This window comes from Ambystoma mexicanum, chromosome 3p (genome assembly GCF_040938575.1).
Source record: "Ambystoma mexicanum isolate Mex_15411 chromosome 3p, UKY_AmexF1_1, whole genome shotgun sequence".
Classification (NCBI taxonomy): domain Eukaryota; kingdom Metazoa; phylum Chordata; class Amphibia; order Caudata; family Ambystomatidae; genus Ambystoma; species Ambystoma mexicanum.
Genome location: NC_090925.1, coordinates 446,167,961 through 446,194,733, shown reverse-complemented (window position 1 = coordinate 446,194,733; position 26,773 = coordinate 446,167,961). Strand labels below are relative to the sequence as shown.

Here is a 26,773-nt window from a genome sequence, read left to right as displayed (position 1 = left end):
TCATCTTGATATAATGTTCAAAGTCTTTTAGATTCCCTAGACTTTCCGTGAACACCATAGGAATTCCCAAGGCCCATATGTCATCCACCACTGCAATCAGCACTGGAATAGGTGCACTTGCTTGAATGCAAATCCCTAGGTTCCTCTGTTCCTCCCAACCCAGTAAGGATGATCCTTTCTTTGTCACCAGAATATCGGCTTTTCATTCCCAGCCCTTGTAGCCATTGACTCCTTGAAATGTTCTCACCAGTTCAATCTCTGTCTCATCAAATCCACACGGCTGGATGTGGGGTGGTACCAAGTCTTGCATTTCCTGTAAACCTATCCTTAGAAATAATAGTCCAAGGGGAAGCAGTGTCCACCTTTGTTGTGTGTTCTGAACTATCAATGCAGAACGTGTCCACAGGGCCTCCCATGCCTCGTGATTCTGCTGAAATGTCTTTATATCAAAACATTATATGAAGAATGCACTTGTAAAAAACTTACATAACAAAAAATATAACAACAGGTTTTTTTTGCGGGGGCACAAAACACCATTTCCCACCTCTAAAAGCCCACCCCAACCAATTCCCCACAAGAAGTAACCCTTTATGCCACCCCTAAGTGAATTCTTCATAAAATGTTTTGTTATAAAAAATTTGAAATATGTTCATTCTTCATAACATTTTTGTTATAAAATCTGCATACCAACCAGCCTTGCTCTCAGTACATTGATGAATCGATGTACATTCATGCTCACATTGGGGTTGTCTGTACACCGCAGCATTGACATTGTTCTCCTTACACATGCATGCAAAATGACCTGTGCGCTTACATCTGATGCACTCTGCATTCCTTGCTAGACAAAACACACTGGCCGCTCCATGTCTTGATTTCCCACACCTGAAGCATTTGATTTCCCTTCTTGCCATGGTGTTTCTTCTCGGACTCACTGTACATACTTCCTGGCTATGCTTTTCTATTTTCATCTCCTTCATGTACTGAGTTGTTAGCTCGATGCTCCTGGTGAGTTCCACGACCTGCTCTAAGGTCAGGTATTTTGCCAATAACTTTTCCTGCACCCTGGCATTGTTGGTGCACGTTATCAGTTGATCTCTTATGAGAGAATTTGTCAACACACCAAACTCACAGGTATGGCTCAGGGTCCTCAGCACAGGCACATACCTTTCCACTGGCTCCACTGGATTTTGCATTCTCTGAAAAAATGTGTGCCTCTCAAAAGTCAAATTTTTCTTTGGCTCAAAGTGTTCCTCAATTTCCTCACTGCCAAAGTAAATTGGATTAAACTTGTCCCCACTCATGGCCACAATGTATGTCTCAAAAGTGTTTCTTCCACCTTTCCCATCTTAAGTGTTTCTGTTTAGAGTGCAGAGAGCAGCGACCACTTCCCTAGCCGTAACTAGTCTCCTTAACTACCACCTTCAATTGTAGGACCTAACAAAATGTCAACGAGTTGTATGCCCTCAAATGGTTTGCTAATTGAATAGCTTTCTAGATTCTATGGTGCTAACACAAACTATTGATGAATAGTCACTTTATTCCTAAACTTGGTAAACAAGGCCATCTATGTACATCCTAACACCTGATTGTTCTATTAAATAATGACACTGGTATAAATTCTATAATATTATCCATTCAATCTTGACCAGACCGGATTTGGTATTGTAGCAATAGAAGAGCTGCAGATAGTATTGATGAAATACAATTTGGACAATTTTCTATTGCTTTTGCCTCAATCATTGCTGAAAAAGCAGTCAACCGAGTGGAATGGAACTGTTTGAATGACTTAATCATATATTTAGATTTGGACAAAAATGTATCAAATGTGAAAACCATGATTTAAATGAATAACTTTACTTCTGCTGTGATAACAATTTTTAGAGGACCTTGGAAGGGGTGACCTCTTCCCCCTCAGAATTATCACTTTTTGCTGACAATGACACTCCAAACCTTATATAAGAGCTTTAGTACTTGTATAGGGTGTCTCGATATAGAGAAAACAATGATAAATCCAGTATTTTTATAAACACTTTACGATTTGTCTCGCAGTGCTTTACTTTTGTATTGAATAAATAAATCACTAATACTTAGAAATGCACCCAGTTCTGTTTATATCATTAATGTCTGTACTTTGCTTTCTAATAATTGTAATAGTCTTCCCAAATGTAAAGTAATGGAAATAGCCTGGATCAAATTTGGATCAAATTTGGGGCAGTCATAATGCTTAGCATACTGCCCAACTATTCTACATATTTCATGCCCTACCAGTTACGTTTCTGTGATCTGCTATTTTACTTTTGAAATACAAGCATTTCATTGTAATGGGGGAAACTGATTGCCAAGGATGGCATATACAATAAGGAAATCTGTTATTTTAAAAAAAAAAAAACTTTGCTGGCTGTTTAAAGGAGGGTTGGATGTATTAGATGTTGCAAGATATTTAATGGCGTCTTACTTAACTTAAGTTTCAATTGGCTTGACAGGGCCTCCCAGTAGGGGGGGCACAGCCTTGAACAATCGTGTGTTACAATGCCACTTGTTTATTCTTTTATGGCAAGCAGGCAACCAACAACAGAAGGCTTGCTGGCTTCACAAACCTGCCTATCATACTAGGAATTCACTAAAGATAATAGATGACAGTTTCTCTCATCTCTCTTACACCACTTTGGGAAAATGCCGATTTTGCTTCAGGTCTAGACCACAAAACGTTCCACTTTTGGAAATTGTGACGATTAAAGGGGGTAGGGCAACAATTAACAGATGAATACCTTAACTACTTGGTTGATTGTGTTGCTGAGTTTTACGTACCTGTGCATAAAATATTAATTGCATGCATCAACAACACTTTTTGTCTCCCAAGAGCAAGATCTTTCAAAGGAAGAGAGACCTCTTATACTTGCAAACTTCTTCAGACACTGGGAAACAGTGATATAGGGATACAAATTGTTTATGTAAGCATGTATGTATGTATGTGTGCATGTGTGCATTACAGTTTCTGCGGTAGCGACCATGTAGTTATGGTTAAGTTGGTCAACTCATTAAAAGAGCACTTTTTGGGTGGCTTATAACTTTGATGCTGTTGGACGAATCCTCGCCAAACTTCGGAAACTAAGTATATTTCCACCTCGGAAAAATATTGGGAAGTTTTGTGAAATTTCGTTCGGGGGACAATGTTATAGGGGTTGGTTCCAAAATGCACACAATGGAAATACATTTTTGCTCACACCTACAGACCAAACCACAGGAGCGGGGGCTGGGTTCCGAAAGCATGCTTTTGTAAATTTGGTGAAAATCTGTCTACTTGTTTTTTTTTTTAAAAAGGCTCAAATGTGGGAAAATAAAGTGATATATGGGTCTGGTCTGCAGACTCATTTCCTGATTTGGAGTCTGTGGACACCCTGGGCCAATCAGGGGGTGGCTTGGTGTCTGCGGACATCAAAGACACAAGCTGATTGGATGTTCAAAAATGTGAGATGCAGCAGAATTTTTGAAATGGTTGCCATATTGGATTTGCGGACATCACCTGTGAAAGCGGAAAGCACAGTGAGCTATGGGTCTGGAAATTGCATTTGGGGTTACTGTGGTTGAAAGGGGGCCTGGGAACAGTGGGGAAGTGAAAGAAAGTGAATAGGAAGGTGTTTTTATAGGAAAATAAAATGTGCTTCTGCTGCCATGTCCATGGCCACTGTCCTTGTCCATGGACACGAACACAGACATCAGTAGGACTGGGGATTTTCTAGGTGAGTCTTGCTATTTGAAGGTGTACTGTGCACACTTGTTAGATGGTTGGATTATATTGTGATGGTTGTGACCAGTGCCCAGATTGGTCATACCCCCAAGATTCTGGTAATATAGTAATATGTGTATAATAATTGTAGGTACCGTAGGGGGAGTATACAGTATTAGTAATATGGTGGGATGACATAACTGAAGTGTATATGGTATTTATGATTGCAGTAGAATTGAGGATAGTGGTGAAATAATCTGTAGGTGAAGAAAGAAATGAAAGATAACACTGGGTGTGGATATGTAATTGCATATGGAAATAATGCTGGTATCTCAGGTTCATTTTCTGTGGAAATAAAAACAGTACAATTTGTTAAACACAGTTGTTTTAAACATTTATTTGTATTCACTTGCACATATACATGTTCTTTTAAGACCCTCATAAACAGTAGATTGTATGTACTATGTTTTGTACAACAATTAGTGTGTGTTAAACTGTCGTTGTATTGACTTGAAATAATCATTTTGTCCGTGAGAGAAAAAAATCCAAAGTTGATTAAAAAAACCCTACAAAATGTTAAAGAATATACATATTACAGAGTACATACGTGTTGTAGCAGTGATATATGTTGTGAGTTTAGGTATGGTAGAATGTTTGTTTGAAGTGTGTTTTAAGTAAAGATATGTTTAAAGTAGCTAGATACCTGCTCATGTATTCTAACTATATTGGATTTTAGAAGAAGTATTGCAGTAACAATACGTGTTATGGTATATTTTAAGTGTATTAGAATGAAAGGGATTTTTAAAGTAGTTTGAAACCCGTTGGCATATTCTAACGCTCTTGGATATTAAAATTACCACTGTAGTACTATGGATGTAGTTAGGTATCCGTTTATTCTAACTGTTTACTGAACTATACTTTAGTGAGCACATTTGGGTTGAAGGAATATTAAAAAGCATTTGTTAGATTTGCCAGTAACCTTTGCTTTGGAGTAACTTATGTGTCATTACAGTCAAACCAACCACCTGTTTTTTTTTATCATATGCAGTATAGTGACCTGAAGTGGTTGTGGCACCAGTGTGGTAGATTATGCTTACTGTTGTGAAGATTTTCTTGCCAAGAGATACTTGGTCACGTGTGAAGTTTGAGAAATGAAAGTGTTTTACCTGCTAGTCCACTAGGATCTGTCATCCAGGTGGCTAGGACACGGTCATCACTTTTGGATGTAGTTTCTGTAGGAGGACCAGGGCTCAAGTCAAGTGTATACGCAGGTGGACAGAGTCCACCCACTTTTTTCAGAGGGCGGACTCAGTCCCCCAGCTAAAATGAGAAGCATTGAATGTCCTCTTTGAATTTATGTCATTAGGTTTGCAGGCCGGACACTTCCAAACTGCACTATAATATAACAAACAACTAAAGTTGAAATGCCCCATTTCAGTACTGCAAGTTCCCAGGAAACATATGGTATTGGTTCTTGCTGTTAAAAACATGCGCATCTTTTAATGTTTTCAAAAACACTATTATAAGAAAATATCCTCTCTTGGTTTTGTTTGTGTGCCGATTTTATGAAAGGCAAATGCCATTTATCCTGTGCAATTTGGATGGTAATTCAAAGCCAATTCAATGAAATGTTCACATTTCCCCTTGATATGCTAATTTCTGGCGATGTCACATCCAATTGTGTAGGTTGAGGAGTCCCCCCAATTCAAATTTTAAGACTTCACCCCTGGGGTGGACTATTGCGGTAGTATCACCTGGGTGAGGGGTATTTGGGGAGTGGGAGTGGAACACCAGGTGGCGAGATGTGGTATCCCTCCCCCTTTAACACTGTTACCCTATCCTACCAGATAGGATATGTGGGCACTTTACCCCTCCTCCCTCTTACCCTTCACAAACACTTCCACATGGACAGCCCAATCTGGGAGAAAACAGACTCACACCAGAGCAGTATACCTGACATGTCCCACTACAATGGTCAGGCATAACTCACAGCTGACGTCCATTAAACTTCCCCACACAGATAAAAGGTGGCGCACGAGAGCACACTCTGAGCGAAGCAAAGCACATGAAGGAGCAGCAGTTTCATGAAGGCAGCTGAATGAGCGGAGAAAGACAGCAAACCAAGAAGGGTTTGGAAGGAGGGAAATACAACTGATCTTTCCGACAGGAAGCCATTACTTTCAAAAACTGTGTAGTTAAGAAAATGTAGGGCCTGGAAACCAAGCAAAATAATCCTGCATTGTGTGTCGGAGATACCAGAGGCCATCCTGCGTAGCTGACAAAGTTGGGGAGGAGCAGCAGCTGCTGTTTTATCATCCTTGGCTCCAAGAACAAACTAGCGTCAGAGAGATCAACACAGCTGGTGAGTTGGGTAGACCGATGCAAGCCCGGTCTTTGTTGAAGTTAAGGTTGCAAGCAGCAACTTTATATAATGAGCATAGGAATAAACATCATTAAAGGTGTCTGATGAAAGACTCAAGTAAAGCTAAATATCTGATGAATGTTTGAACTTTGTGAAGGAAAGATACAATTCTAGTGACATAGAGGTCCGGCGCCACATGGGTGCTCAATCAAAGGTCTCTGTAAACATATCCAGCCTAGAATTGGCATAAACAAAAGTAAGAACATTGTCTGAAGTGAATTTAAGTGGTCCTGTGACAGTTAAGCAAAACCCATTGCACATTCGAAAGTCTTTCGATTTTTGATATCATGAGAAAAACATAGAAAGTGAGATTGCATGGTCCCAGCCCGAATGAGGGAGACCAATTGTGAAAATTGTGCTAAAAGGATCCAAGCCTGAAGGAGGTAGATCCATGGTCCGAGACCGAACGATGGAGATCAGTTGTGAACATTGTGGTAAAAAGGGGGCAAGCCTAATGGAGAGAGACCCATGATAAATATTGAAAACAAGAACTTGTACATGTGAAAGCCCTGATAAGAAATTAACTTTGATGCTTTTTTGTTGCGACAGGCCCTTTGCGGTAAGAGACTGTTATTGGAAAAGAAGTTTTGACAAAATGGCCCGAGTCCTTTGCTCTGAACTGTATCCTCATGGCAGAGAAGCCAGCGTGTGTGTAGAACTCAAAATGCTGTCTTGTCTCGTGCTGAAAACTTCGGGAAGGGAAGACAACTGCTCATCGATCCTGACATATTATTTCTTGAATGCTTTCCCTTTTGCATTCACAATTGTCCCACACCCTTTCATATTTAGAAGTAAGTATTGGCTATAGGTTTAATAGTATAGGGCCTTTTATTTTGACAGAGATTTATTATGATATTATTATTAGTATTTGATATGATATGATGTGACATTTATAACGCACCTGTACACAAGTATTTCTATGCTCAAAACATATCTAATGGTCGTAGCTTGCTCCCATCCTTAGCTTTAAGTTTAGATAGGCGTTCAACCTACCCATTGAAGTTTAATAAACACCCTTGAACTGTGATCACATCTGTCTGCCTTCACTGTTTGATACGATTACTTCCTTACCTGTGGTGTCAGGAGTGGGATGTGATTCAATTGACAAGAGTTGAAATCCCATGCTGGTAATCATCATACCACCAGAAGGAGAAAAGAGAATTATTTATCTCCTTGAGTCCGAATATACACCATAACAGAGGCCTTGTTTTTCTCAGCTTCAAGTCCCAATTTCCCAAAGAGATTTGTTTTTCAAAACCCAGGTATTGTTAGATACTATTCCAATCTCCCACTATAATATCCACCAATGGGATCGATTAGTCTTAGAAATAATACCTGCACACATCTTCATTAGACCTAACACCCTGAATCAGCCTTTTCCCGAACCTTTTCTTTTCGGTGCCAGAATAGTTTCACTTCCTGGTCCATCTGGTGTAGAGACCAACGTACGCAGTTCTTCCCCTTCATCATGATCAAGTTCACAGGAGTTAGACAACTTCAAACCCCCCTTGGAGCAAGTTGAGACCCTTTTTTTTCGGACTCAGACATGGTCACGGAGGGAATCCTACTCCCCGGAGAACATGGCCAACCTTGAGGGTGTCATTGCTCAGTTGGCTGCCCATCAGATGCAGGCCAAGGCCCTTCTTCAAGAGAATTTACCAACATTAGTTGAGTTACAGGCAAGACCCCCTACTGCCTCATGTGATACTATAACCTTATCAGGAGGGTGGAGACCTAGGGAATTTCTTTTTGAACGTCAAGTGACTAGCTGAGCAATTGGGATGGGTGGAAAATCTAATAACATTTTATTAGGGAACTCTATTGAAAGGCAAACTACAGACCACCTAACAGCTACTTAACCTTGCCAGGGGCTACCTTTATATCCATGAAAGAGGGACTTCTGAAAGGGTTGGCCAAACCTGTAACTTATATCAACAGAAATTGTGATCCATTAGATTAATACCGGTGAAACCCCCCTCGAATTGGGGGATCACATTAAGAATACAATTGCCCTCTGGATTAACAACAACACCATAGATTAATTGGTATAAATGATCACTCTGGAGCAATTTACCAAATCTTTACCTTCTTTCAGAAAATAGTAATACAGTTGAACTGACCCACTTTTGTTGTGGCTATTGACAATGCCAAACACCACTTAGACGCAGTAAAGCATGAGCAAAAATATTGCAAATCTGCTTACCGCTTTCAATCCCAGGTACCAGACAGAAGGGGGGGTATCTCCAAACCCAAAGAATGGATTCAGAAAGAGAGAATAGAACTCAGAAGAGCAGACCCGAAGGGTAGAGAGGAAAGCAGGAGAGAAGAACTTATAGTAACTAAACCATCACCTCCTATTTACTTTTCGTGTACAGAAACTGGCCATTTAGGTCGCCACTGCCATACAAATCTGAAAGAAGAACCTATGGAAATAAGGTGCTTAAAAGGGGATGAGTGGGAAGAAAGCGAGGCTGATCTATAAACATTCAGCATATGTCTATGCAAGTCGTCCACTGACTTTACGTATGAAAAACTAGTAAATAGAAGGTCAATAAGTGCGCTAATTGATTTGGCCAGCAAACAAACTGCTATAAGACTATAAGAGCTAATTTGGTGACAACAGCAGACCTAGAAAATACGATTCTAGTTAGAGTCACATGTGTTCACAGAGATAATGCAGTCTATCCCATATACCTGTTTACATTAACATCAGGGGATAATCATGGATGGTGTCATCCGGCAATATTCCTGTGCTCCCTGAAGAAGTTATTGTAGTACAAAAAACATTCAGTACTATTAATAGTGATAGTCAAAAATGACCCAGCAGCAATTTGTATGACTAGCTGAGTGTCTTTTATATTGATGTCTGCACTAGGATGATTTACGATTATAGGGTGGATCTTAAGTTATTTTAATAACAAGCATAACTATACCATGAATACATTATGACTTTCTAAAAAATTAAGACCATATCTACTGATTTTATGGGGTCATAATATGGGGGCTTACCAACTCGGCAGAATTACAGGAACACACAAGGAGCTTTGTTCAAATATTAATGAAAATCCTGGATAGTGTTAATGGTAGAACAACTTTATTGGTTGCGTTACATTTGAATGTTCTGGACTCTCATTGGGTATAGGGTGTAGTTTGAAGAGCGGGATACAGCATATCAATTTGATGGTAGGAAAGAGGAACCTATTCTAATCAAAACTACTGTCAGAGGTTATTTGTCCATTGTCCTTACTCGGGGGACCATATTTGCTTGTAGTGGTAGGAGAAGATACAGGGTAATTATTATTTTTTATTTAATTTTATTGAGCATTTTTCAATTGAACATCATAACCAGGAAACACCTGGTCAGTAAGAATACATTGACATCAAACAGATCCAAAACCACCCCTGTCCCTCTCTCACCCCTTTACCCCCCACCTACCGCCCCCTGTTCAGATGGGACGCTTTCATTATTCCTCCATGTCGAGCGGGTGGTAACGTTCGACATCAGCAAGCGGGTGGCTGAGAACCCATTATGTGTAGGTTTACCCGGCAAAATGGCATGCAAGAGGCCGGTGATGTTTTCCATCTCGTACAAGTCCCTAGCCTTCCTAGCCCAGGCATCTTTTGATGGGAGGGCTGGTAACTTCCAGCCCATGGTGAGGCAGGCCCTCACTGCAAGGAGCAGGAAGCGAGTCATGTGGGGAACTCTTCTCAAGCTATTATCCTGTTGCTCCAGGCCGAAAAGGACAGCCTCAGGTCCAAGGCCTGGGGGATTCCCTTCACCTTCCTGATCCATGCCAGAACCTACTTCTAGTATGCCTGTGACTTGGGACAGGACCACCACATATGCCAATAGTCCGCAAGATTTCCACAGCCTCTCCAGCACATGTGACGAGTCTGGGCAAACATCTTTGAGAGTCTCAGGGGGTCAAACTGCCATCTACATAACAGTTTTACTCCGTGGAGCTTGTACTGTGCCGAGATTGATGTTGTGTGGCCTGATGAGCACATCCTGGCCTATAGAGCATCCATCATAATCGGGCCCAAGTCTTTCTCCCATCTTTTCTGCAAGTTTTCCGTTGTCGGCCCTTCGGCGTCAAGGATAGCAGCATTTAGTTGTGAAATGGGTTCTTTGGAATGTGTTGATTCACTCATGAATTTCTCAAAGGGAGTTAGCTCTCGAACAAGCTTCTCCTTCCATTTTTGTGCTGTTAAGACTCCCTTCAGCTCGAGAAACTTCAACACTTCCAGGGGCCCTATTCGGAGGCCTGTCTCAAGTTCCTGGATGTCCAAGCAGCCCTGGGGCTTTATCATCTGGCCCACTCTTTCAAGCTCTGCCTTGTACCATCCCTGAAACCTTTGTAGGTCTGTGATGCCATTTCAGATCAGCGGGGCCCAGATGCAGCTCATTGGGGATGGCCATGTTCTGAGACCCTTAATTTCGCCCCTGTTCCACCACAGACACAGCAGCGACCCCACTGCAAAATGTTTAATGGCGCTTTCCAGGAAGGATTCCCTTGTGGCCTATAGCCATTCTCCTAGGGTCACTGGCCTCAGTCAGTAATTTTATATGGTCCCCCACTGTTTTTGATTATCTCCACGTAGGTGCGGGACTATAGCCCTAAACTGTGCTGCGCGATAGTAAGCATACATGTCCGGTAGACCGGTCCCACCCCTCTCCTTTGGTTGAGTCAATGTGGAGTACGCTATCCTCTACCTTTTCCCCTGCCACAGAAACTTGAGGACCATTCCCTTTATTTCTCTGAAGTGGGAACCGGGGACCATGATGGGAAGCATTTGGTATTGTTACAGCAATTTGGGAAGCACCGCCATTTGTATTGCATTTAAACGACCTAGCCATGATATAGTATGTTTGGCCCATCTCTCCAGATCTTTGGCTATTTCCATCAGCAAGGGGGGGTAAGTTCAAATCATAGAGACTGTCCATGGACCTTCAGATGTTCACTCTAACTGAGGGATTGGTACACAATTGGTACACATGGATTCCACCCATGGTCATGGCCCCCTGGGCTAGGTGGTCCTGGGCCTTATAGAGGAAGAGGGTGGATTTATCCGTGTTAACTTTTAGCCCCGCCTATCAGCCAAATTCTTAAATGATTTGCAGGATTTTGGGTACATCCGTGTGTGGGTTCGCAAAACAAAGAAGAATGTCATCCGCAAACATTGATCGTTTATACTCCGTCTCTCCTATGGTTATGCCTCTAATTGTCCTCTCCTTCCTGATGTTAGTAGCAAGTGGCTCACTAGAGAGGACATACAGCAAAGGTGAGAGGGGCGCCCCTGTCTAGTTCCCCTTGTTAGGAGTATCTCCCTGGAGATTCAGTTGTTCACTACCACCCTTCCCTTTGGATTCCTGTATAGGGCCTGTATCCCTCTTATGAGAGTCACCCCGAAGCCTATGACACTCAGCACGGCCCACTCGAATTCCCACTAAGCCCTGTCGAAGGCTTTTTCGGAGTGTATGCTGAGGAGGGCATGGCTCCCGTTGAGACTACCGGTGTGCTCCATTATGTCTAGGGTCTTCCTCATTGCATCCGCTCCCTGTCTGTCCTTTATGAAGCCCACCTGGTCGGGATGTACCAAGCGTGGCATCATCTCCTCCAGACGGGTGGCTAGAACTCTAGTGTAGATTTTTGTGTCCATGTTAAGGAGCGATATCGGTCTGTATGATTTATAGTTTGTGGGGTCACTACAACGTGTTCCGAGGAAAATAATGGGGGGGCTTGGCCCAATTCTCTAATGTGGTTAAAGAAGGCTGCCATGTAGGGGAAAGGCTACCCGAAACTGCTTGTAGAAGCCCCCGGTGAATCCGTCCTCCCCTGGTTCGCACCCTGGTGGCAACCTCTTTATAGCCGCTTCCACTTCCTCTGGAGTAATGTCCAGATTTAGATGAGAGCATTCGGCATCTTTAAGACACGTTAAGTCCGCTGCCTCTATATATTCCTCCATCTCTTTACTGGCCCTGCTCCCCTCAGTGGTATAGAGGCTCCCGTAGAACTTGGCAAATTGCTCCGCTATCTCTGCCGATGATCGCACCCTGTCCCCTGCCTCGGTTTAGATCTCTTCCACCCATCTATCCGCCCTCTGGGCCCTGAGCCTGGCAGCTATCATTCTATCAGCCTTGTCCCCCATTTCATAGAAGGCTTGCTTCAAGAACTTCAAGTTTCTGATGACGACTTCCTTCCAAATAGCTTTGAGATCTTCCTGTTTCCTCTTGATGGCAGCGAGATTCGTATACACCCCTTGGGCATGCAACCTCCCTTCTAGCTCTATGATTTCGCCCCTTAGTTTCTCTTCCAATAGTTTACGCTCCCTCTTGCGTCTCACCCCTCTCTCATGATATGGCCCCTCCACAATGCTTTGGCCGCCTCCCACCCAGTATTGACATCCACCATCCCATTGTCATTCATTTGGAAATACTCCACTATTGCTGAGCGCAATTCCTCTTCATACTCTCTATCTCGCCATAGGGAGTCATTACATCTCCACCTGGCTTCTCTGCGACCAATCCCTTCCAATTCCAGTGTTGTGATTACCATATCATGGTCAGACCACTCTATCGGATGTATTTTGCAATCATGTACCCTGGACTCACTGTCCCTGTCAATAAGCAGGTAATCAATCCTTGTGAAATTGTCATGGACCTCTGATCTGAAGGTGTAGCCCCGTTTCCCCGGGATGCAGGACCTCCATACATCTATCAAACTGTCGTCCTTTAACGTGGCCACAAATCTACTGGAATCCTCTCTAGGGAGGCTTCTGCTTATCACCCTTGTCTATTGCCTGTCCATTTGGGGATCTGCCCAGGTATTAAAATCCCCTCCCACCATGACCAAATCATCTTCCCTACCCCGAAGGGAAGCCAAAGCCAGTTTGTTGAATGGGCCCTGTCCTTGATTAGGCTACTAAAGCAATACACAAAGCCTTCCACTCACCACAGATTACTAGGTGTCGGCCATCCAGCGATGGCTCAATTGCCCGGTTATCCAGCCTTAGCCGTTTACTCAAGAGGACTAACACTCCACCTTTCTTTCGTTTCCCTGATGCCCAAAAGGTCTGCCCCACCGTTCACCCCCTCAAGGGTCTCTCTGCCCCGCCTTAAGCCTGGTCTCTTGTATAAAGAGTAAAGGGGATATCTAATTCCACCTTCTCAAATTCCTGCACCAGAAGGGACCTCTTAATGGGCGAGTTGAACCCCTTCCTGTTAAGAGTTCCTACCTTTAGTCCTGGCCTCCTTGACCGTGCCTTCATGTGCCCCGTTTCCTTTAGGTTAGATCCCATACAAGTCGGTAGCTCTCACTTGGACCCCGCTGGGAGTGACGCCTTCCCACCCTCCCCAACTCAGATATCACTGTCCCGTTTGATTCCCCCCCCGTAATTGTAACTCAAACTAACCCCATGAGCAGGATCACAGCCCTAACAGTGGGCTTAGGTCCTTTGTTGCGAGACGCCCTCTTGAAATTAAGGGCCACCCGGGTTCAACCCCAAAACTCATGTGGTGTGTCCATTATCTAACCCTTAATCATTGTTCCACCTAACTGTGTGTGAATCGGAGTGTTGTTATTTGTCATGGTCCCCACTCCCAGACCTTTTCATGGAGGCTTCAATGGAGACACAGGATTCAGTTTAAAATATTTCCTTCCTGTTTTAGCCTTTTTTTGCCTGTGGGGCATGTTCTTCTGGATCTCTGGCTGGGGTGGTGGTGCCACGTGCGGGCCCGCCGGGCCCCTGGCGTTAACCTGGTCCATTAGGCTTTTTAGGACCTGTTTGGCTTACTCCGGCGTGGTGACCCTGTAGTCTTCTCCTTTGTGTTCAAATGTTAGGTCGAAGGGATAGCCCCATTTGTAACAAATTGCCTGTTCCGTTAAGTAGCTCATCAGGGGCCAGCACACCCTTCTCCCCGCCAGGGTAAAACTCGAGAGGTCTTGAAATATTTTGATTTTGGAGCCTTGGAACTCCATAACCTGCTTCTGCTTGGCTCTGAGGAGGATTTCTGATTTCTTATTGTATCTCAAAAATGTAACCACAATCGAGCGGGAGCCTCCTCCAAAGGCTCTACCCCATGTAGGTTCTTTCGATTGCCACCTCCTTTCCTCCCTCATCCTCAAACAGGAGGTTTATTAATTCCTGCACTTTCCTTTCCACCTGCTGCGGGGTCTCACCGTCTTGCTCTGCGAGTCCCAGGATGCCCAGGTTGAACCTCTGTTCCCTGTTTTCCATATAGTCCAACTTGCATGCCATTTCCTCTTCTTTTAGTTCAATGTCAGTCATCCTGGCCCCTAATTTCATTTCCAGGAGTTCAGCATTTAATTGATTGTTCTCAAGGTTCTCAAACTTTCCTTCTATTCAGTCCACTTTTCCTCTTCTCTCGGTAATTGAGGTCTAGATGTCTGATCGGAGTGCCTTTATTTCAGCCAAGATCCCTGCAATATCGTCCCTGGTGGCTGCCGTTGCCATTATTACACCTCTGCACTGTGGCGATCCCTGAACCTCTCAGTCCACTCTTCTGTATTGCTGTAGCCTACTAATGGCCCCTTCTGTTTGGGTGACCCTTTTATCCTTGACCTCCTCCAGGGTCGATGCTGTCCCAGGGTTAGGCCCGGAGCTTAGGGGACACTCCGTCAGTGCCCGGTGACCGTACTTCCTCCAAGCTGGTTCACCTTTCTTTCTCGATGTCTCAGTGTTTAGGTCCCATGTTTTTGTGCTCCTCTGGGGGACTGCCGCCCTAGCGACCGTTAGGTGCCATGTCTGAGTGGTGTTGTGGAGCTTATATGTTCTGCTGGGAGAGTTCGCTGTATGAGGCCTTTCCCTCAGCTGCCCCTCTCCAGTCGAGGGCTTGTGTCTCACCTGTGGGGTGGTCTCAAGTTGTGTGCTTCAGCCTCTCCTCCTCACAATGATGGTGGAGCCCCCCCTTTTCTTTTCGAGCTCATACAGCACTGGTCCTGTGTCTCCCCCGTTCGTCGGGAACGTCTATGCCCTGAGTGCAGTGTTCTTAGTTTCCCCTGGTTGTGGGGCCCCACATTGTCTGGTCCTTCTGGGGGTTTTTGATGTCTGCCTCAGTGACTTGCACTTGTGATCGCTGCCCCCGCCTCCTGCACCAAGGGGACCTTGCCTGTGGATGGATGGCGAGTGCACCATATTGCTCTTTTCTCTCGAGATCTGTCTTAGGCGTTATGTTGGAGCCTCCCTCATGTAAGGCTTAATTTTGGGGTTTGGACACCACAGTCCGTGACTCTCTCCCCGGGGGGCCCACTGTTTGCCTTTCGCTGCCCCTTACTCTGCTGATGATGCCTTAGCCTCTTTTTTGGGGGCTCAATAGTGCAGCCTCATCCGAGTCTGTTCTAGGGAACTGAGGTCCCAGTGCCTCGTGCTTGTGGGGCTCAGTATCTTTGGTCCCACTGGCACCACTCCTTACTACGCTTGGTTGGTTCCGCCCGTCCCGGGCGTCTGACTTCTCACCTGCCCACTGTAAGGATATTTGGCATGTTACAGCACAGAGTACAGCACTACTGCACAAGTAGCATTTTTTTTTTGCAGCACCACCACAAGGGTGCGGTGCATTGCTATATGGGTTAGCAGATTAACAAGGAAAGACAGACTATTCAGTCAAAAACGATTTTAACATATAAGATGCAAATCTATTTTTACAGTTAAAAGCACACGTGTTCATTTAAAAATGCACACTATTTTTCACCTGAAATGCCTATATTGCTAGAGACACATTTGAAAATTAACAGCTAACATATTAACCATTAACCCGACTAATAAAACCTTATTTTAATATAACTCACTAATAAAATGTGTTCTCTACTGCAGAATTAGGCATACTTTGAAAACCAGTTAAATGAGTGTGCAGATTTTTTTTCCTCTCTTCTCTGCCTGATTATCCGTGTTGTTGTGCACAGTAACTGCAGGAGGAAGGAAGTCAGATTTGCAACAATTGCAAATGTATAAGCGAAGCTATTGTTGAAGAGTAGGAGGATGAGAGATGATGGATTTCATTGGAACACGTCATAAAGAGGGCTGAGAGGAAAGTTTTAGTGGGCAGTAGCAGGGAAAAAGACAGGCAGACATCTTTCTGCACTACTGGGGAGAAGACCTGGCTGTGGGGGTGTCCTGCTGCAGTCGAAACTGGGGAAAGCTGAAAGAATTACCTTTCCACTGGCAGAGGCAGTCCTATCTGAAAAAGCTGAGAATTCCAGGCAATGACCCCGGCTTGAGAAGGCAAGCGTTCCTTTTTGCTGGAATTAAGCCAAGAGAGCCACATTCACAGAGAGAAGCCTCTGAACAGATAAGGTAATTACCTAACTGGGGGAGCTGTGTGTGTGCACGAAAGTATGCAGTCAGTGTAGAAAAATGAAAGTCCCGTGCGTGTCTTAATCAAGTGCTAATGTTGCAATTTAAGTTCTGTTCTCCGCCACTATAATTGCAGTGTGTCATTGAAAATGCTTTGATTGTTCCATTTTATTGCTGTAAAGAATGAGATCATGTCTAAATGCAACTTTTATAATACAGAAAATATTTGAAAACAGACGGGTGGTTTATTTTCTATTTACCATTACAATGCCAATGATGTGGGGAGATTTTTAAACAGTGCAATGGTCATTTTAAGACAGATGTGTGTATGTCAGAATCAGTATGAATAATTGTGAGTGACTGTAGTATAACTTGTTGGAGGTACATGAGCCAACGGGAAGAGAGACTCTCTGAACATAGCTCCCTACCGTATATAAGGTAGTGGAAATTACCACAAGACTACCACATATAGCTCTCTGTCGTAAATAAGTCAGTGAGTTTGCCCATGGTGGCGCACCAACACTATCACTGGAAATTGTGGTATCTCTAGAATGCAGGTCTGAGGTCTCTCTAGTGATCACACGAAAAATCTAAGCGAAGATAAGGGATTCTGGACATTGGGGCCACAAATAAAACAAGGGAATTATGCTCACCAAAATACCACCAACCACGTATACCAAATATGCAGGTCTGGGTGCTGAAATAATGCATGTCCATTGTATTATTGTTGCACATGGCCAAATCTGAATACAAAGAGTGATTATTGCTAAGTTATTTTTCGGCGGTAATAAAATACCGTCAGGCCCCAAATCTCCACAAAATACCCTACATATTTATGGTGCGTTGGCCGGGAAAGTGATCATAGAGTACCTACTGGGCGTGGCAAGCGTGTCTCACACTGCCATTTGCACATTAAAGGGAACCCATTTTATAATAGCAGTGTGCCACTAAAAACGAATTTCAGAATGTCACAAAGGGAAACCACATTCTCAGATCTAGTGCAATATTTAGAGGCAAAGTTATTTGCACATGGGAATTGGTCTTCGAACAGTACCTTAGAATGGAGTAACCGCATTCAGGGTGAGGTGCAGAAAGAAAAACTAGACAATATTTTTGCAGAAGGCAGCATAATTCAGGTCTGCCTTACAAGATTATTGAATGCAGCCGATAAAAGTGCAGAGAAAGACTGTTTAATACGGCTATGCGGCAAAATATGGTTTATTTTAAACAAGTCCCTGCGAATGCAAGAGAATGATACTCAGCTAATTAACAGGTTAAAGACTGAATTAGATGGGGCAAGTAAAAATCAGGAAATGTTGAGAGCAGAATTGGATGTATGCCAAAAAGACATGCAATTAAAATGCAGAGACTTTGATACTCAGTTATCCAAAAGCAAGAAACTTAAAGTAATTCCACTTCCACCGAGAAGGCAAATGTGGAACATTTTATGGACTTATGGACTCAGATGAAATATTGATTGCAAATTTTCATTGATGCACATGAATATTCATTTTGTTGGATTGATATATTGTATAAAAAAAAAAAGAACAAGTTGTTTTTAGAGATTGGCTTGGATTATAGCCAAGTTCTAAAAACAAAAGGAGGGTATATGTAAGGATATTTGGCATGTTACAGCACAGAGTACAGCAAGAATTGACACACTTAAAAGCCTTAGTGGATCACATTAGGCAGGATAAAGATGAGGTTGTTTCAGAAATGCAGATTTTACAAAAAGAACATTGCGAAAAAGAAGGTGATCTCCAGAGTGTAGAACAAGAAATGATTAAAATGATCCAAGAAAGAGACAAGAGAAGTAAAGAGTTCAATGAATGCCAAATGCAAATGTGCGATATGCAGGAGGCAATTAATAAAATGAGTGATGAAAATAATTATTTGCATGATGAAGCCAACAGACTCCTTAAAAAGTGTAAGGACTTAGAACAGCAAATGTGCATTCCCAGGTCCCAGGAGAGGCGGCAGGGTACCACATTCAATGGAGTGGAGGTGAATTCTAGCTCTGCCCAAAGAGCTAGTGCCCCAGTGACTGGGCCGGTGACTGAACTTGGTTGCAGCGCCCTTGGGGGATTTGATACTCCCATTGGGGGCAGCCACCAATCTCATACACCTGAAAACAGGATTGAATCACAAAATAGTGCAATTCCATGCATTGCAACAAGTAGCCCCATAAAAATAATGAAATCCATTAAAGCCCTGATCAAACCATTTAAAAAGGGAGGTGAATGCTGCATTGAGGATCACTTAGAAGCGGTGCATGACATTTTTAAAGCGCTCCAGATACCTAAGGAACAGTACAGACAATATTTTCATTTAACTTTAGATGCCCCGACGGCCAGCATCATAAGGGGATTAAATGAACAGCAGAATATGACATGGCTGGAGTTTGAAAAAGAAATTAGGCGTCATTTTTCTCCTTTTCAGTCATTGCAGGAGGCAAAGAAAGTCGCGTACACTATTACTGCTGGACCTAATACATCACCTCGCCAATTTTTACAAGACTTAAAAAGAGCATTCTCTCGCTTTGATGTATCTTTTGACTCAAATTCCAATGAGTTTAAAACCGCATACTTCTATGGGCTACAGAAAGACATCATATCCCAATTGGTCCGTGAATTTGACCGTGACAAGTCCCTTGAATGGATTGTACATCAAAGCACCAAGCTATATGAGGTACTCTATTGTCAGGGTAGAGAAAGTGATAAAATGAAAGATACTAGGCCTAAATCTAAAGAACCCTCAGCCACAGTAATGGAAATCAGGTCAGCCAAAATGTCTCTTGAGTCTGCTCAAAGCCAAGGTAAAAATAATGTGACACCTGAACAAAGGGGTAATCAACAAAGATCGCCATTTCCTGTACCAATGTTCCAATCACATGATCCTAGTAATAGAGAGAGCTACATCAGCCCTAGATATTTAGGAGATAGACCCCGGGTAAGATACCGGTCTGATATGGCAGGTATGAACCATAACCAGAGACAAAATCAAGATCAAAGAAATGATGGTCCCTACCAGTCATTGGGGACACAGAGCAGATTTGATCCCAGCACCATGATATATGGTAATCAGGATAGGCCCCGATATGTGGATCGATTTACTGATAATGGAAATCAACATAGGGGCCAGTACCCACAATCTGAGAGACAGGACATGAAGCAAAACGTGAACTACAGTCCACGCCAGTACAATGATTCCCCACCAGGGGACTATAATCAAAGGATGGGTGCAACCCGCTCCCCTCCACAAATGAATCAAGAGTTCAGAAACCATCCCAACCGGTATCAATCACCTGAGAGGTATCAGAATAGATCCAATCAGGGGGAAAACAACCAATATCGACCTAGGCCACAGAAAGAGGATCCTAGAGAGGTGGAAAGGTTCCAATGCCTTGAGGCCCAAGTGAAAATGTTAGCTGAGCAAATAGGAAAGCTCTATACAGCGCAAAAACAACCTTCCAAAGAGGGGGCTGATGGCCATAGCAATGACCGGGGGGCTTCCGAAAAGTGACTAAGTACTCATGATAACTGCAGTGCCAAAATGACAGATTGCTCTGATATAACTTTGCATAACGACTCTGAGATGACTAATGGATTAAAAATGAAAGTACCAGTAAATGAAATTGTGATGGAAAGTGTAAATACTTCTAAAAAAGAGGTACGGTTTAACTTAGAGCTAAATAAAACAGTAAAGATTTGCACAAATGAAAAAGAAACATTAGGAATTCCAAAAGAACAAAGGGACAGATTTAAGAAAAATGACTCATGCATGGGGAATACCAGTGAACAGGGAGTAAGTGGGGATGCCATAGCTCCTTCCCTGGGCAAGAAAAACAATGACCAAACACAGACAGAAAAAGGAAATACTCACAAGGAGGGTACAATTCAATCACCTGAAAAATTCTTTGAGCCACATATTTTTGAAGAGGCTGAAAGGGCTGGTATTACACTAAATGATCACAAATGCACAGAATTAAAAAATGACAAATTGCTGAATGATGTTGTTACACATGTTCAGTTGGAAGGTTGTAATGTGGCCTCTGATGTTACCCAGATGGATGGGCGAACGGTGGCCACACTCCAAAAAACCTCTGAACATGGAGAAATGAATAAAATATCTCGCACAGAAATGGGTAAAAAGGAGGGTATAGGTAAGGATATTTGGCATGTTACAGCACAGAGTACAGCACTACTGCACAAGTAGCATTTTTTTTTTGCAGCACCACCACAAGGGTGCGGTGCATTGCTATATGGGTTAGCAGATTAACAAGGAAAGACAGACTATTCAGTCAAAAACGATTTTAACATATAAGATGCAAATCTATTTTTACAGTTAAAAGCACACGTGTTCATTTAAAAATGCACACTATTTTTCACCTGAAATGCCTATATTGCTAGAGACACATTTGAAAATTAACAGCTAACATATTAACCATTAACCCGACTAATAAAACCTTATTTTAATATAACTCACTAATAAAATGTGTTCTCTACTGCAGAATTAGGCATACTTTGAAAACCAGTTAAATGAGTGTGCAGATTTTTTTTCCTCTCTTCTCTGCCTGATTATCCGTGTTGTTGTGCACAGTAACTGCAGGAGGAAGGAAGTCAGATTTGCAACAATTGCAAATGTATAAGCGAAGCTATTGTTGAAGAGTAGGAGGATGAGAGATGATGGATTTCATTGGAACACGTCATAAAGAGGGCTGAGAGGAAAGTTTTAGTGGGCAGTAGCAGGGAAAAAGACAGGCAGACATCTTTCTGCACTACTGGGGAGAAGACCTGGATGTGGGGTTGTCCAGCTGCAGTCAAAACTGGGGAAAGCTGAAAGAATTACCTTCCCACTGGCAGAGGCAGTCCTGTCTGAAAAAGCAGAGAATTCCAGGCAATGACCCCGGCTTGAGAAGGCAAGCGTTCCTTTTTGCTGGAATTAAGCCAAGAGAGCCACATTCACAGAGAGAAGCCTCTGAACAGATAAGGTAATTACCTAACTGGGGGAGCTGTGTGTGTGCACGAAAGTATGCAGTCAGTGTAGAAAAATGAAAGTCCCGTGCGTGTCTTAATCAAGTGCTAATGTTGCAATTTAAGTTCTGTTCTCCGCCACTATAATTGCAGTGTGTCATTGAAAATGCTTTGATTGTTCCATTTTATTGCTGTAAAGAATGAGATCATGTCTAAATGCAACTTTTATAATACAGAAAATATTTGAAAACAGACGGGTGGTTTATTTTCTATTTACCATTACAATGCCAATGATGTGGGGAGATTTTTAAACAGTGCAATGGTCATTTTAAGACAGATGTGTGTATGTCAGAATCAGTATGAATAATTGTGAGTGACTGTAGTATAACTTGTTGGAGGTACATGAGCCAACGGGAAGAGAGACTCTCTGAACATAGCTCCCTACCGTATATAAGGTAGTGGAAATTACCACAAGACTACCACATATAGCTCTCTGTCGTAAATAAGTCAGTGAGTTTGCCCATGGTGGCGCACCAACACTATCACTGGAAATTGTGGTATCTCTAGAATGCAGGTCTGAGGTCTCTCTAGTGATCACACGAAAAATCTAAGCGAAGATAAGGGATTCTGGACATTGGGGCCACAAATAAAACAAGGGAATTATGCTCACCAAAATACCACCAACCACGTATACCAAATATGCAGGTCTGGGTGCTGAAATAATGCATGTCCATTGTATTATTGTTGCACATGGCCAAATCTGAATACAAAGAGTGATTATTGCTAAGTTATTTTTCGGCGGTAATAAAATACCGTCAGGCCCCAAATCTCCACAAAATACCCTACACCACTATCCCCTGCACGGGCCGGGTCTTGCAGTGCGTGGATTTATTCCCCCTTACCGGGACTCTTTTCAGTGTCGGGTATCTCCTTGCCTGCACAACCTTGGGTGGACTCCTCACCGCGGGGAACGGGTCTTTTCTACACTCTGCGCTGCCCACTCAGGACTGCAGGCACTCTGTGACTCCCTCGTGGGTCGTTCTTCAGTTCAGCTGCTGTGTATCACCCTGCCAGAGCCGCCCTCACTCCTTCAACGCGGCGAGTTCGTCTTGCAACTTAGACGTTGCTTCTCAAGGGGAGGGCCGCCACCGGTCTGTTCCCAGCTTCGATGTGCAGCCTCGAGCTTCCCCCATCTCACTCAGCTCATGTTGCTCTTCCGATCTGTGTAAAGCGGCTTGGTCATCTTCATAGCAGTACTGCCCGCCATTTTCCAGGACCGGTTGGGGGATGGGGCAGTCACTGTATCTCGGTCTCCGACCGTGTTTTCACCTCCTGATTCCACAGCTATTAACTCTCCTACTGTTCTGCCACACGTAGATGGTTTTCCTACTTCATTTCATGTTTCGGTATCGCTCTAAATCATCTCTTTTGTTCCCACGGGGCTCGGAGCAGTGCGGCAGGCCACCATTGCCTTCTGCGCCCCCTGGTGGTCTCTGATACAGGGTAATTTAATTTTCATTTAGACGTGCTCTGCTACCCTTAGGGACTCTCATGGAGAAATAGGCTGAGACTAGATAAAATTAAAGAAATTATGCCTCTCCCTTCAATAATGATGGTGAGCGACGCGTAATGCTATGCCACTGTATAGGTTTGCAAAGATGAGGCATTTAGTCCTACTTTGAGATGTACACGGATATGTCAGTGTGGGCCAGCTGAGGTATATCTTACAATGCTATCTAATCTTCCTTTATGTTGTGTATTGTTCCCTTTCATGTTAGTTGCTTTAAACATAAGAAATAATTTTGCAGGAGCTTCCTCTTAATTTATTGGTGTTTTTGTATGTTATCTAACACATGTTATATTGTTTTATATTTAAATCTGTGCATAATAGTTCATAGCTTTTATGTAAATTGTGGTTTGTTGTTATTCGTATTTGTTTTATTTGCTGAGTCTTTCCATTGTGCCATTATCTTAATTGGATGTTGTTACCTATCCAAATAAAGACGATATAGTCATTCATAATATTATGATGCAATGTCTCCTGACCAGCTACACCATTTTGGCATGCAATGTTATCCTCCATCAAAGTGAAAACTAAAATGTTGTGGGATATTGGCAGATCACTCAAAAATTGCTCAACAAGAGAAATTCCAAAGGTCGCCTGCTACTCAACTTTGGGGGTGGGGGGAGGCAAGATGTGGTATCTATAGGGTATGCACAGCTTTTCTGAACATCATAAATATGTTGCCACCTGGTCTCTGTGTATTTATTTCGTAAACAGATCCAATGATACAGCTATATACATAGAACGAAGTTGCAATTTGTCTCCAAACCGTATGAGAATCCGGAAGTCACAGTTGGGTTGGGCAAAAGGGGTGTGGTGTGAAAGAGCCAAAGGAAGGACTATTAAGACCCCTGACTTATTGTTTATCAGTGATATCTTGAATCATTGCGTTGTACTATTTAATGCTTGTTTTGATCTTTATTTAGTTGTGTAAATATATCCTTAATGTAAAAGAAATGAAAAACATAATCTAAACTCCATTACGTTTCTTTCATGTGTTCGAAAGCTAACGTGCGTCATTCTTCAAATATAGATAGCTACATCACGTGCCTGGCTTCAGGAAACCTGCCTGAATCAATGGCCTTGGAATTCTCTGATGAATAAGTAATACGTCGTCTTTTCAGGAGGCAGTCACAAAGGACATCAAATGCAGTCCATCCTAACCGTATCATGGCAATATCTAAGAACGTATGTATGATAAATGTGGCCAGTGTTTATATTGAAGCAAAACACATCAGGTGCTTTGTGACAGATAGCCAGATGCCATAGCATACTCAATACATTTGACACGCTTTTTCTGCGATTTGTGAGAAGGAGAAAAAATACGTCCATGGATATGGACACATAAGTTTATCTTAAGAAATAGCCCCATCGACGCAGCCACCATTTTTGTCATTTCTTGAAATACATCAGAGCAGGGCTGTTGAAACCTTATGTTATAAAACGTTATTATTTTTTTAAAAAACTTTTATTTAATGGCAGGAGGTCAAGACAGGTACAGTATACATTTCACAGTGATATACAAGAGCAGCAAGATCACAATTAGGCATCACGTCATACAATATCTTCGACCAGTGCATTCTGCCAAGAAGGAGCACTAGGGGAAGAAAGAGCTCCCGTGCTATTGAAAAACATGTACCACGACTTCGAATCAGAGGCATTTCAATCATGTAGGTGTTTCATTTTATGATATTTTCTCGAAGATAAACAGAACAAAAGTACACGGTACACCTCGGTTATCTTGGGTTGCATGGTCAAAGGGCAGGGCTCCTACTTTCCAGATTCGTAGGACGTCAGCAGAACATTCAGAAAAAAACGGTGTAATACAGTAAGTACTAAATACATCGGAATGTCCAATCAGTGCTCTATAAAGCAAACAGTGACAAAGACAACAGTTTTGTCTTTTGTGTCGGAATGGCATAATTATTAGCCGGCAGTGCCATAATGGTACTTCACGGCCATAACATGGCATAATCTGGAAAATGGTGTGTACCTGGACATGTGATAGCAGCAGTGCCTGGCAAATGCCATTTAATACCTATGCACAACCCAGAAAGTTTGGCTTTGCCCATTTTTGTTTTTTACTTGCCTTCAGTGCAAAAAACAGATACAAGGGCACCCTAATGTTTAGGAACAAAGTGAATGAAGGCAAACGTTTTCTTTTTTTTTTTATTATTATAACAGCAGAACATGTACAACTGCAAACAAGCTATTAACTCTAAAAAGACTGCTTTCAAATAATATTGGCAACCTAGAAAGCACAATGTTTGTTGTTACTGTTTGAAAGAGCTTCATCAAACAGAACCCAGGAGGATATGATTTTAGAGGGGAGGGGGAACAGGAATTGGAATGGCCATGTGCAGTCTTTGGGTGGCTGACTAACCAAACAGAACCCATAAGCTCTGTTTCCCTCCTCACATACCATCTACCTCTTATCTGTACTAACGTGAATTTTGGCGTATACACTCTCCCTTCCTCCTTCTGCTGCCCTCCAACCTCCTCTCCTCACTCAGATCCACATTGTTGCTTTCATCCGCCAACCTATTCTGCCCTGCCTCCTCCTGTACTTCCAACCACTGCTAGTCCACATCTTCCTCTACCTCCCACTGATTCTGCTCTTTGACCTACACTTCCTACTCTGTCCTTACACATCCTTCTGCATGACACAGTCCTTCTCCTTCTCTGCCTCACTTTTGACTTCTTTGATTGATTGTTTGATTTGTTTATTTATAGAGCGCTTACACCAAGGCGGGTTCCCCTCCTCCTGCATCTTTCATTCCTTCTTCTTCATCAACTCTATCTTCAAATACTTATCCTCAACCTGTACCCTCTACATCTTCCACTCCTCCACCTCCTTGATCTGCTTCTATTGATTCTCCACCTCATCCTCTTTTCCTCATGGGACTCCTTCCCTCATTACCAAACTTGCTTTCACTGCTCTTATACGCTCATTGATTCCATCCGCCTAGCCAGATTTAATTGAATGAGATGTATTTGTAAAATGGCACTAGTCTACTCTAGAAATTGGTATGTGGGTCGGTGGATAATTAATTCCTGCATGAGAGATTGAGGTTTCCACCTGTCAGGATGGACCTCCAACTTGGTTGCCGAACTGCTGTTCATAACCCTCCAGCCTCTTTTCCTTTGCAGATGGAAAGCAGGTGCAAGTGGATCTAGGTCACCTGGCTTAAGCCCCACCCACCTGGTGCCTTCCTGGCTGCTGCTCTTTTCCCCCCTTAGCAAGCCCAGCCCATCAGGTGCCTTCCTGGTTGCCGCTCTTTTTCCCTACTTAAGGAGCCCTCCAGCCTCTTTTCCTTTGCAGATGGGGAGCAGGTGCAAGTGAATCTAGGTCACCTGGTCTAAGCCCCACCCACCTGGTGTGTTCCTGGCTGCCGCTCTTTTCCCCCAATTAGCAAACCCCGCCCACCTTGTGCCTTCCTGGTTGCTGCTCTTTTTCCCTACTTAAGGAGCCCTCCAGCCTCTTTTCCTGTGCAGATGGGGAGCAGGTGCAAGTGGATCTAGCTCACCTAGCCTGAGCCCCGCCCAACTGGTGCCTTCCTGGCTGCCGCTCTTTTCCCCTACTTAAGGAGCCCTCCAGCCTCTTTTCCTTTGCAGACGGGGAGCAGGTGCAAGTGAATCTAGGTCACCTGTTCTAAGCCCCACCCACCTGGTGTCTTCCTGGCTGCCGCTCTTTTTCCCAACTTAGAAAGCCCCGCCCACCTGGTGCCTTCCTGGTTGCCACTCTTATTTCCTACTTAAGGAGCCCTCCACCC

The 26,773-nt window shown here is 43.2% G+C and overlaps 1 protein-coding gene across 1 annotated transcript in view; it reads right to left on the bottom strand.

The window, feature by feature from the left end:
- Positions 1-26,773, bottom strand: part of LOC138579912 (formin-I-like) — a 1,210,893-nt gene that overhangs the window by 674,933 nt on the left and 509,187 nt on the right. The gene's annotated exons all lie outside the window — the stretch shown is intronic.